The sequence below is a fragment of the Talpa occidentalis genome, unplaced genomic scaffold (assembly GCF_014898055.3).
Source record: "Talpa occidentalis isolate TD23 unplaced genomic scaffold, MPIMG_talOcc4v2.1 talOcc4.2, whole genome shotgun sequence".
In the NCBI taxonomy this organism is placed as follows: Eukaryota; Metazoa; Chordata; class Mammalia; order Eulipotyphla; family Talpidae; genus Talpa; species Talpa occidentalis.
Window position 1 is genome coordinate 94,327,797 of NW_023602073.1, and position 8,871 is coordinate 94,336,667.

Below are 8,871 nucleotides of genomic sequence, written 5' to 3' on the forward strand. Positions count from 1 at the left end.
TTCCACAGTTATTCCTTCTGGTCTGATTAGTTCAAGAACTGTCCCCATCTGAGATTTAAAGGAGCCAGTTTGTACTCTTCACAGGACTTTCCTCTGAGCAGTGAATCATAGCGTTTGTGACATGACTAACCTTTGAGGGTTCCTACCCTCAAAGAGACTACTTTCTAAAATAGATGATTGTCTGAAGATGCTTTTATAAAAATCCCACTTAGTCATAATTATTTGAAAAGCAAAATATAGTTTTCTGGAAAAAAGTTATCTCAGTTACCATCAATCTGAAAACTAAAAGCCAGTACATCTCCAAATGGTGCCTAGTACACAGGAAACACGTAGTAAGTGATGGCCATTATTATCACACCAAGGCAAGCTCCCAAATTCCCCCAAATCCAAGGTGGTGGAAGAATCTCAAGAGTACCTCTTGGCCCTTAGGCTGCCCACAGGCCAATCATGCTGGGGTCCAATTTCTTTTTTTTTCTTTTCTTTTTAAAGATTTATTTATTTATGCATACAAGAACTGGCGTACAGGCCAGAGATGCGGGGGGTGAGAAGATTCACCAGAGACAAAGTGACTGAAATACACTGCTAAGGGGAGCAGCAGGCAAGACAAGAGTGGTCTGCTTCACCATGTGGGTTGCTCCCTAGCTGGCTGGGGATTGAACTTGTGCTGCAGAGGCTGCAGATTGCTTGATATTGCGGTGCTGAACCCCTTGCACCACCAGGGAGGCCCCTGGGGTCCAATTTCTGACCCAACCTCCTCAAAAGCTCTGTTCCCTTCCTTTGGGAGGGAACTCAGAGAAAATCTAGATTCCAATTCTGTATAGTGGGGTTACCGAGCCTCATTTTAATCCCACTTAGATAGGTGAGTTGGAGCCTAGGTTGGCAATATTTGGAAAGAATAAAAATGTTATTCACAGGCATACTGCCATGTCCCAGGTACTTTCTGAGTTTATACTAATAAAAATTTCAGGTAGTAGTGTGAATCCCATTTTACTGTTGAACCTATAGTTCATGCCCATTAGTGGAGTTGGGACTATTCCCCAAGTTTGTGAGATTCCAAAGGTGTGTTCTTGCACTGTGTGCTGTTGACCTGGACAGCAAAGAAACCAGAAAGAGATGGATTCATTCAAAATTTACAATGGGGCCTCCCTGGTGGTGCAGGCAGTTGAGCACAGCGCTGTGAAGTTGTCTGCAGTCCCTGCAGTGATGATTCGATCCCTGCGGGCCTCGGAGCAACCCATATGGCGAGCAGACCTCTACCAGTCTCACCTGCTGCTCCCCTCAGCAGTGTATTTCATCAGTCTGCCTGTTCTGTTCCCTGCTCTGTCTCTGGTGGATCCTCTCACCCTCCCAGGCATCTGGCCTGTACCCCGGCTCTTGTATAAATAAAAATAAATCTTTAAAAAAAAATAAAATTTACAATGGGGCCCCCCTGGTGGTGCAAGGGGTGAAGCACCACACTATGAAGCAATCCGCAGCCTCTGCAGCATGAGTTCGATCCCCAGCGGGCCAGGGAGCAACCCACATGGCGAAGCAGATCTCTCCTGTCTCGCCCGCTGCTCCCCTCAGCAGTGTATTCCAGTCAGTCGGCCTGTGTTCTGTTCCCCACTCTATCTCTGGTGAATCTTCTCACCCCACACATCTCTGGCCTGTACCCCAGCTCTTGTATGCATAAATGAATAAATCTTAAAAAAAATAAACTTTACAACGCATCGTAATAGAAATAAGTAGCAAGTGGTTAATTAAAAACTTTTTTTTAAGGAGAGTGTCAATATGTGGACCAAAAGAATAAATCCTGACTGTTCCACTGTGTTTTGTTTCTCCATGGAACCTGATACTTGCCTATCAAGCTTTAAAAGATAATTGATTGCTGCCATTTCACATTGCTATTCTAATGCAACAGTGAGTTCCCAGACAGTATTGTAGAATCACATGTGGCCCACATGACTTATTTTCCTTTCTTTAAAAGGCCTTTCATCGCATCTCCAAAACAAGTAGCTACAGCTCACTAAAATCACTCCTGTCAGTTAACCACATCTTTTACTTCATTTGCTAACAAGCAGCTCAAGGGAAATTCAGGTTCTTTTTATCCTTGTTAGATGCTTGCTACTCATGTGACCCATTGACCAGCAGTATTGGCATCACCTGGGAGCACACCTCCAGCTACTGAATCAAAATCTGCTTTTTAACAAGGTTCCCTTGGTGACTCACATCATTTTAAATGTGAGACGCTCCACTGTAGCATACTTCACCCTCCCTGGCAGATGTGCTAATAACACTGTGCCATAGGCCCCAGGTGTGTGCCAGTCCCTCTGTGAAGCCACAGGACACTAAGAAGATTAAGACATGGTCCCTGCTATAGAAAGTGGAATAAAAGAAAGGGAGACCAGGCAACTTGAAAATGCTCACCTGGATCAATGAGAATGCCTGGGTTTAAATGTCTTTCTGCTCTGTGAAAGAGCGTAGTTCAGAATGACTTTCATTGGAGACATGCCTGAATGTTGCATTTGCTTTTCAAAACCTCATAAGCCAGTAAAGTAAGAAAATAATAGGAAAAAGGAAAGATGTCTACCTATATCGACTGTGCTGTTAAACTGGAGGGTCTTTCCCTAGTAACTACCTCCAAAGCACTCCAACAGAGATTGAGAAGCTCAGCTTCTCAGCGTTCACTTATTAACAGATGTTTACTGAGTGTTTGCTCTACACCCATCTCTGTGTTAAGTGCTCCACTTATAGAGGAAAAACTATGGCGTCCCAGGCTCGTGGCGCTTCTAGGTGAGTGTGCACACTTGCTGCCCAAGCCTGTATGAACAGAAGGTGTGGCCCACAGGTTGAAAGGACTAAACCTGCCTCAGTTTTATTTGCTTTGTAAACTTTGTAACATTGCTTTCCAGGCCTAGGTGTTCTTCTCAAGAATTCCTTTAAGTGGAAATGGTCTTGATGAAAAACTGAAGCGTCATTTGCCATCCAACAATATTTCTTCTAAAATAGAGCAAATCGTCGTCCCAGCGCTGTAGTCCACGTCAATGTCACTCAAAGTGTGGCCTGTGGGTTTGTTTCCAGCCACAATGAGATAAATGTAGATGTAAACAATGGTGTTTTAGAAAATTTTACAGCAATTTGACATTGTCACTATATGCATGGGCATCTTGAGTCTCATTAAACAGGATGCCACAAGTAAAATGTTTCTGTCATCCCAAAATTCATGGGTTGAAACCTAATTCCCAGTGATTGATTTAGGGGTGGGGCTTGGGGGAGGTAATTAGATCATATGGCCTGAGCCTTTAGGAATGGGATTGGTGCCTTTATACAAGACACAACAGAGTCTCTTGTGAGACTTCCTTGCCCTTCCATCCTGTGAGGATACAGAGAAGGTGCTCTCCAGGAAGCAGAAAGTGAGCCTTCCACTGAGGCCTTCATCTTAAAATTCCCAGCCTCCAGAACTGTAAGAAGTAAATGTTTGTTGTTTATATACCACCATACTTACGGTATTTTGTTAGAGTACCTTGAACAACAACATAGGGTATAGTGTGGGGTATTGAACTGAAAGGGAAATCACACGTGACACAAGCTGCATACTAGCAGTCCCCAGTAGAACCACATGTGATATTTCAAGGATAATTGTCAACTATAACCCCAAAGTGTACAAAATTCAGAATTCCTCTTGCTCATTTATTTATCAAGATAATTTAAATTGAACTTTAAAGGATCAACTTTGGAATTGACCACTGATGAAAGAGTGAAAATGAGTAACTATAGAGAAAAGTAAAAGGAGATAAAAGCAGTAAAGTTCTAGATAAAAGCAAAAAAAATGCATATCTGGTGCTTGCAGAAATTGCTTTAAATCTTCTTTTTCTTTTCTCGTCACCACCTCTATGACACTGGTTTCTCTAGTATGAATGTTATTAATACAAACAGAAACTGTTTAGATATATGTGACCCCTCATCATAGTGTTGTCATTTGTGCAACTTAGGTTACATAAATTAACAAGCAAGAGCAAGGCCACATATCACATAAAGTCTTTAATTATTCATCTCCAAGGTGTTCTGTTTCAAGTATGTAATGCCAGCATGTAATAGGAAGAATTGGCATTTCCTTCCTAATTTTTTGTTTCATCACAAATGTGGGATGACAAAAAAGGAGAGAAGCAAGACTAATAGTTGCTGTATCCAGGTTTTCAAGGAACAGTATACACATTTCTGGGGTATACACATTCTGATTACATCAATTGAAATATGTCTTTTGAATCTAATAAAAATAGATTCAATTTATATATTTTATATAAATATATTTTTATATATATATATTTTTTTAATAGAGGCATGTTTTATTTATTTATTTGTTTGTTTGTTTGTTTTGTTTATACATGCACTGGGTACAGTCAGAAGCGCGGGAAGGTGAGAGAATTCACCAGAGCCAGAGCGGGGAGCAGAGCAGGCAGAAGGACCGAAGTACACTGCTGAGGGGAGCAGCGGGCGGCAGGAGAGGTCTGCGCGCCATGTGGGACCCTCCTCCGGTGGCTGGGGAGCAGCCGGGGATCGAACCAGCGCCGCAGAGGCCGGGCAGCTTCGCAACCCAGCACTCAACCGCTGCGCCACCGGGGAGGCCCCTATATTTTTATATTTTATGTTTTTCCTTTTTTATTTCTTTTTTCATTAATTCATTTTTGTTCTGATTATAAAAGTATTGGGCCACATCGATTGTGGGAAAAACTTGGTCCATTGCTTCAGCTCATTTGAGAAAAACTTCTCTAAGTCATCTACTTGTTAATAATTATTAGTATCAAGTTCAACATGGTGAAAAAAAAAGACTATTAACTAACATATATATACACTGTTGATTGCCTGCCGAGCAAGTTCTGTGTGCTTTATGTATATCAATTCATTTACTCTTACCTTATAAGTTAGGGGCTATTTTATCCCTGATAAGAAAACTGAGGCACAGAGAGGTCGAAACTCTTGATCGAGGTTACATAGCTTTAAAGTAGCGGAGTCCAGTTCCAGATTTCATGCTGTTACCTGCAAGGAGACATAAACCAGGCATTGTCATCAAAGTCCTTCACCAAATACCTATGGGTTTACTTGAGCTAGTTAACCTCTGTAAAAGAAAAACAAAAAGGAAGACTTAGAGTAGGTAACAAAAGTACATTGCAGAGCCCTTACCATGTGCCAGGCATGAGCTAAGTGCTGTTCATGCATGATCTCAGTGTCTCCTAAGTGTGGAGTGATACGGGAAATGATTTTAGGAAGTAGGGGAGATGATTTAATGGTGCACACATAGGGCAAAAGTCAAATTGCATCACATAATGAGAAAACTATTCCTTCTGCAAGTCTGACTCTGGATCACCTTTGGCAAAGTCTCTCTTCAGTGCAGGTCTTGAATGACTTTCTGACATTGACTTATTTCTTTTTGTTACAAAAGGAGAACAGGCTTGAGGCTGTATTGTATAAACAATACCTCTGGCAATGAGGTATTGTTTATTTTCCTTATACCTTCAAGTGCAAACTGCTGGTTTCCATTTAAAATAAGGATTTATAATCTTCTTTTAATTAGGTATTTAAGTTTAAAAAGTAAGCTATGGCAAAATATAAAGAGAATAGTAGTATAAGTCTTACAAGGACTCGGCAAAAGTAACAAGAAATGAAGCTTGGAGAATACTTTATTGTCTCAACTGAGTAAGGTAGCTATTATTGGTCTCTATTTTTAGGTTGGAGAGCTGAGATTTGGACAAATTCAGTTACCTTCCCAAGGTCACTCTGTAGGAAAGGGAGGAGCTGGGAAGAAGTGTCTGCCTCCAAAAGGAGTGCTTTTAGACAGTACATATACTGCAGCCCTCAGATGATGACTGAGCATGTCTCCTCCCGGCCAGCACACAAGCACCCTCTGATTGTACCTCATGCTTAGAAGAAGCAGTTCTCAAAGTGCAGTCCTTCTGGTGGTTCTTCAGATAAAGGTAATTTTATCATAATATAGGATACTGTTTGTCTCTTTCACGCTCATTCACTCATGAGTATACAGGGAGGTTTTCCAGCAGCTACATGACTAGTGCTGTCTCCACATGCTGAATGCAAAAGCAGATATGAGCATCCAGCTGCCTTCTACTAAGCCAGACATTAAAAAGATTTATAAAATTTCAACAATGCTATTCTTCTCAATGAATCTTTCTTGTTGTTTTAGAAAATATGGTCATTTTAAATAAAAAAATATGTAATTCATATTAATATGTAATGGGTTTATTATAATTTTAAATGAGTAAGTAAATACTTTATACATTTGTCCATCTTAATGTTTTTACATGTTCTTTTTTTATTTTTTAAAATAAACTTTTAATTTTGAAATAATGTACTATTTCGTGACCATGAGCCTTTGAGGAGTTCTGCTCAGATATTTCATAAATGTCTCTCAGTTTGAGTTTGATGTTTTCTTGTGGTTGGTATGTGGTTGTAAATTATTATCAATGCCAAGCATTGTTAATATTTATTATCAACATCATTCCAGGCATTAGCAACTGTGTCAATGGCATCCTAAAGACTGAATTTTTTAGGCAGTCTTTCCTTCGAAGGCACTTGTTTACTGCAACAAGCAAGCACCTAGAACAATACTTTTTGCTGTTGTTGTTTATGTCTTAGGGTTTTTTTTACTTGTTTGTCATAGAGGGTAAAACTCCATGTTGGCATTTAAAAAGCTCAGGATGGAGTATGGTGTTCTTTTCTGGAGCAGTGAAACCCAACACCCCCCTACCCCCACCCAGGGCTACCTGTCTGCATTGCACTCCTGCTGCCTCAGTGAAATCCTTAAAGTGGCCAGTCATGGGGTATTTCTCTGGTTACCCAGGTTTTGTTTTTCTAGCAAAGCCCAGATAAATTATGTACATCTTCTGAACATCTTGAATCTTGTTCATTCCAACATTTTCTTTTTTGAAATTGAGGTAACATCGGGCCTCCCCGGTGGCGCCGCGGTTGAGTGCTGGGTTACGAAGCTGCCCGAAGCCTCTGTGGCACCGGTTCGATCCCCGGCTGCTCCCCGGCTGCTCCTGGGCCACCGGGCGAGGGTCCCGCATGGCCTGCAGACCTCTTCTGCCGCCCGCTGCTCCCCTCAGCAGTGTACTTCGGTCCTTTTGCCTGCTCTGCTCCCTGCTCTGGCTCTGGTGAATTCTCTCACCCTCCTGTGCTTCTGACTGTACCCAGTGCTTGTATAAATAAATAAATCTTAAAAAAAAAAAAAAAAGAAATTGAGGTAACATCACATACGCTCAGACACATGGGATCACACCTTCAGTTGTGTGTCACCAACCACACACACCACCACCAGGGCACCTGGTCCTCCACCATAGTCCACTGTACCACCTCCCCTCTTTATTTTCCTCTCTCTCCCTTCCCATCTTGTAGTCTCAATTCCACAGTCAGATTTCTAGGATTTACTGTTGGTTTGGTTTTATCTGACCCTTTGTTTGGTTTCCCTATAGCCCATATGTAAGTGACACCATCCAGTAATTGTCTTTCTCCTTCTGACATTTAGCATAATCCCCTCGAGTTCCTCCCATGTTGTCCTAAAAGTCAAGTGTTTATCTTTTTTTTTTTAATCACTGAGTAGGATCTTAATGGAATCTTTTCCTCCCAATATTTCTATCCTCCCTACCCTCCAGCTCTCCCCATGTCCCCACCTGTATTTAAAATGGTAATCCCTGTGATTCATTGCTTCAGGGGAAGAGCATTAGCAAGTAGAAAGCAGTAATAGTGTCCAGTTTTTGTGTTTCAAAAAGCTCAAATCCATGAAAGAAGTTATGTTAGGTGTTATGAAGCAGTAATGTCAAAATACAAATGCCACTGATAAAAAAAAAAAAATGACTGTTTTGAGAGAAGGTAGTTCTCCCAGTACTACTCACTTCTTAAGGGTGGGTGTGGAGAAGAACAAAAGCAAAGAGTGGTCAGGAACTGGAAGGAGAGGACTGGGCTGGCAGCAGTGGGCAGGGCGCTGTCTCTGCTCAGCCACAGAGGAGCATCTTCCGTTGTCTAGGGTCCATGTGGGAGCTGGAGCTGCCTCTGCCTAAATCCTGTGTCCCTGAGAGGCAGTTTCCTCTCCATTCCCATGACCGTTGTGGGAGTGACACCACTGATTCACCCAGCCTGACAAATGCATGCTCAAACCCTCTGTGCCCTGCGTGGAAGATGGCTGGGGAGTTAGGTAATAGGTCTAACCCCCGTAATTGGAAAGTTGGACTGCAAGCAGCTGCAGATCCTCCCTGGGCTGAGCGAGTGGTTCCACAAACCGTATCTCAAATGTGAAAAGCGTCAAACAGATCTATTGGTCAATAAGCCAAAAGGGCCTGTGTTGCCTTTTAGCAGAAGTATCACACTGATTGCACTGTTGTTGAGTGAAGCCCGCTGTGAGTGTTCTTGGTCCCAAACCCGGGGATTTGCTTTGTATGTTTTCATTTGAGTGCTTATGGAAGGAGTTTATGCAATATCCAGGCCCACGATCCTTTCCTCATTTAGACTCTTCACTCATCTTGCCCCTGAGGACATCTGGGTTTTCTGATCCCTGCTACACAAAGTGATTGACCTACAGTAAGTAGGAGGACTCCTGGAGAGGAAAACTTGAAACTGTACAGAGTCATAAATCTGCATTTTTCTAAGGAGAGAGTCTTAGTTTTCATTAACCACTTAAGCGAGTCTCTGACACCTTGGTTGGAATCCTGCTGGCTGTGTGACCTTGAGTATGTCACTTAACCTGTCAGTACCTCTATTTCCTTGTCTGTGAAATGGGAATGTTAGTAGGATCTAACTCTTAGGGGCTGCTGTGAGGAACAAATGAGCTGATATATTAAAAAATGCTGTGAAGGATAAACTCTTTGTAAGTGTTGGACTGGCTAT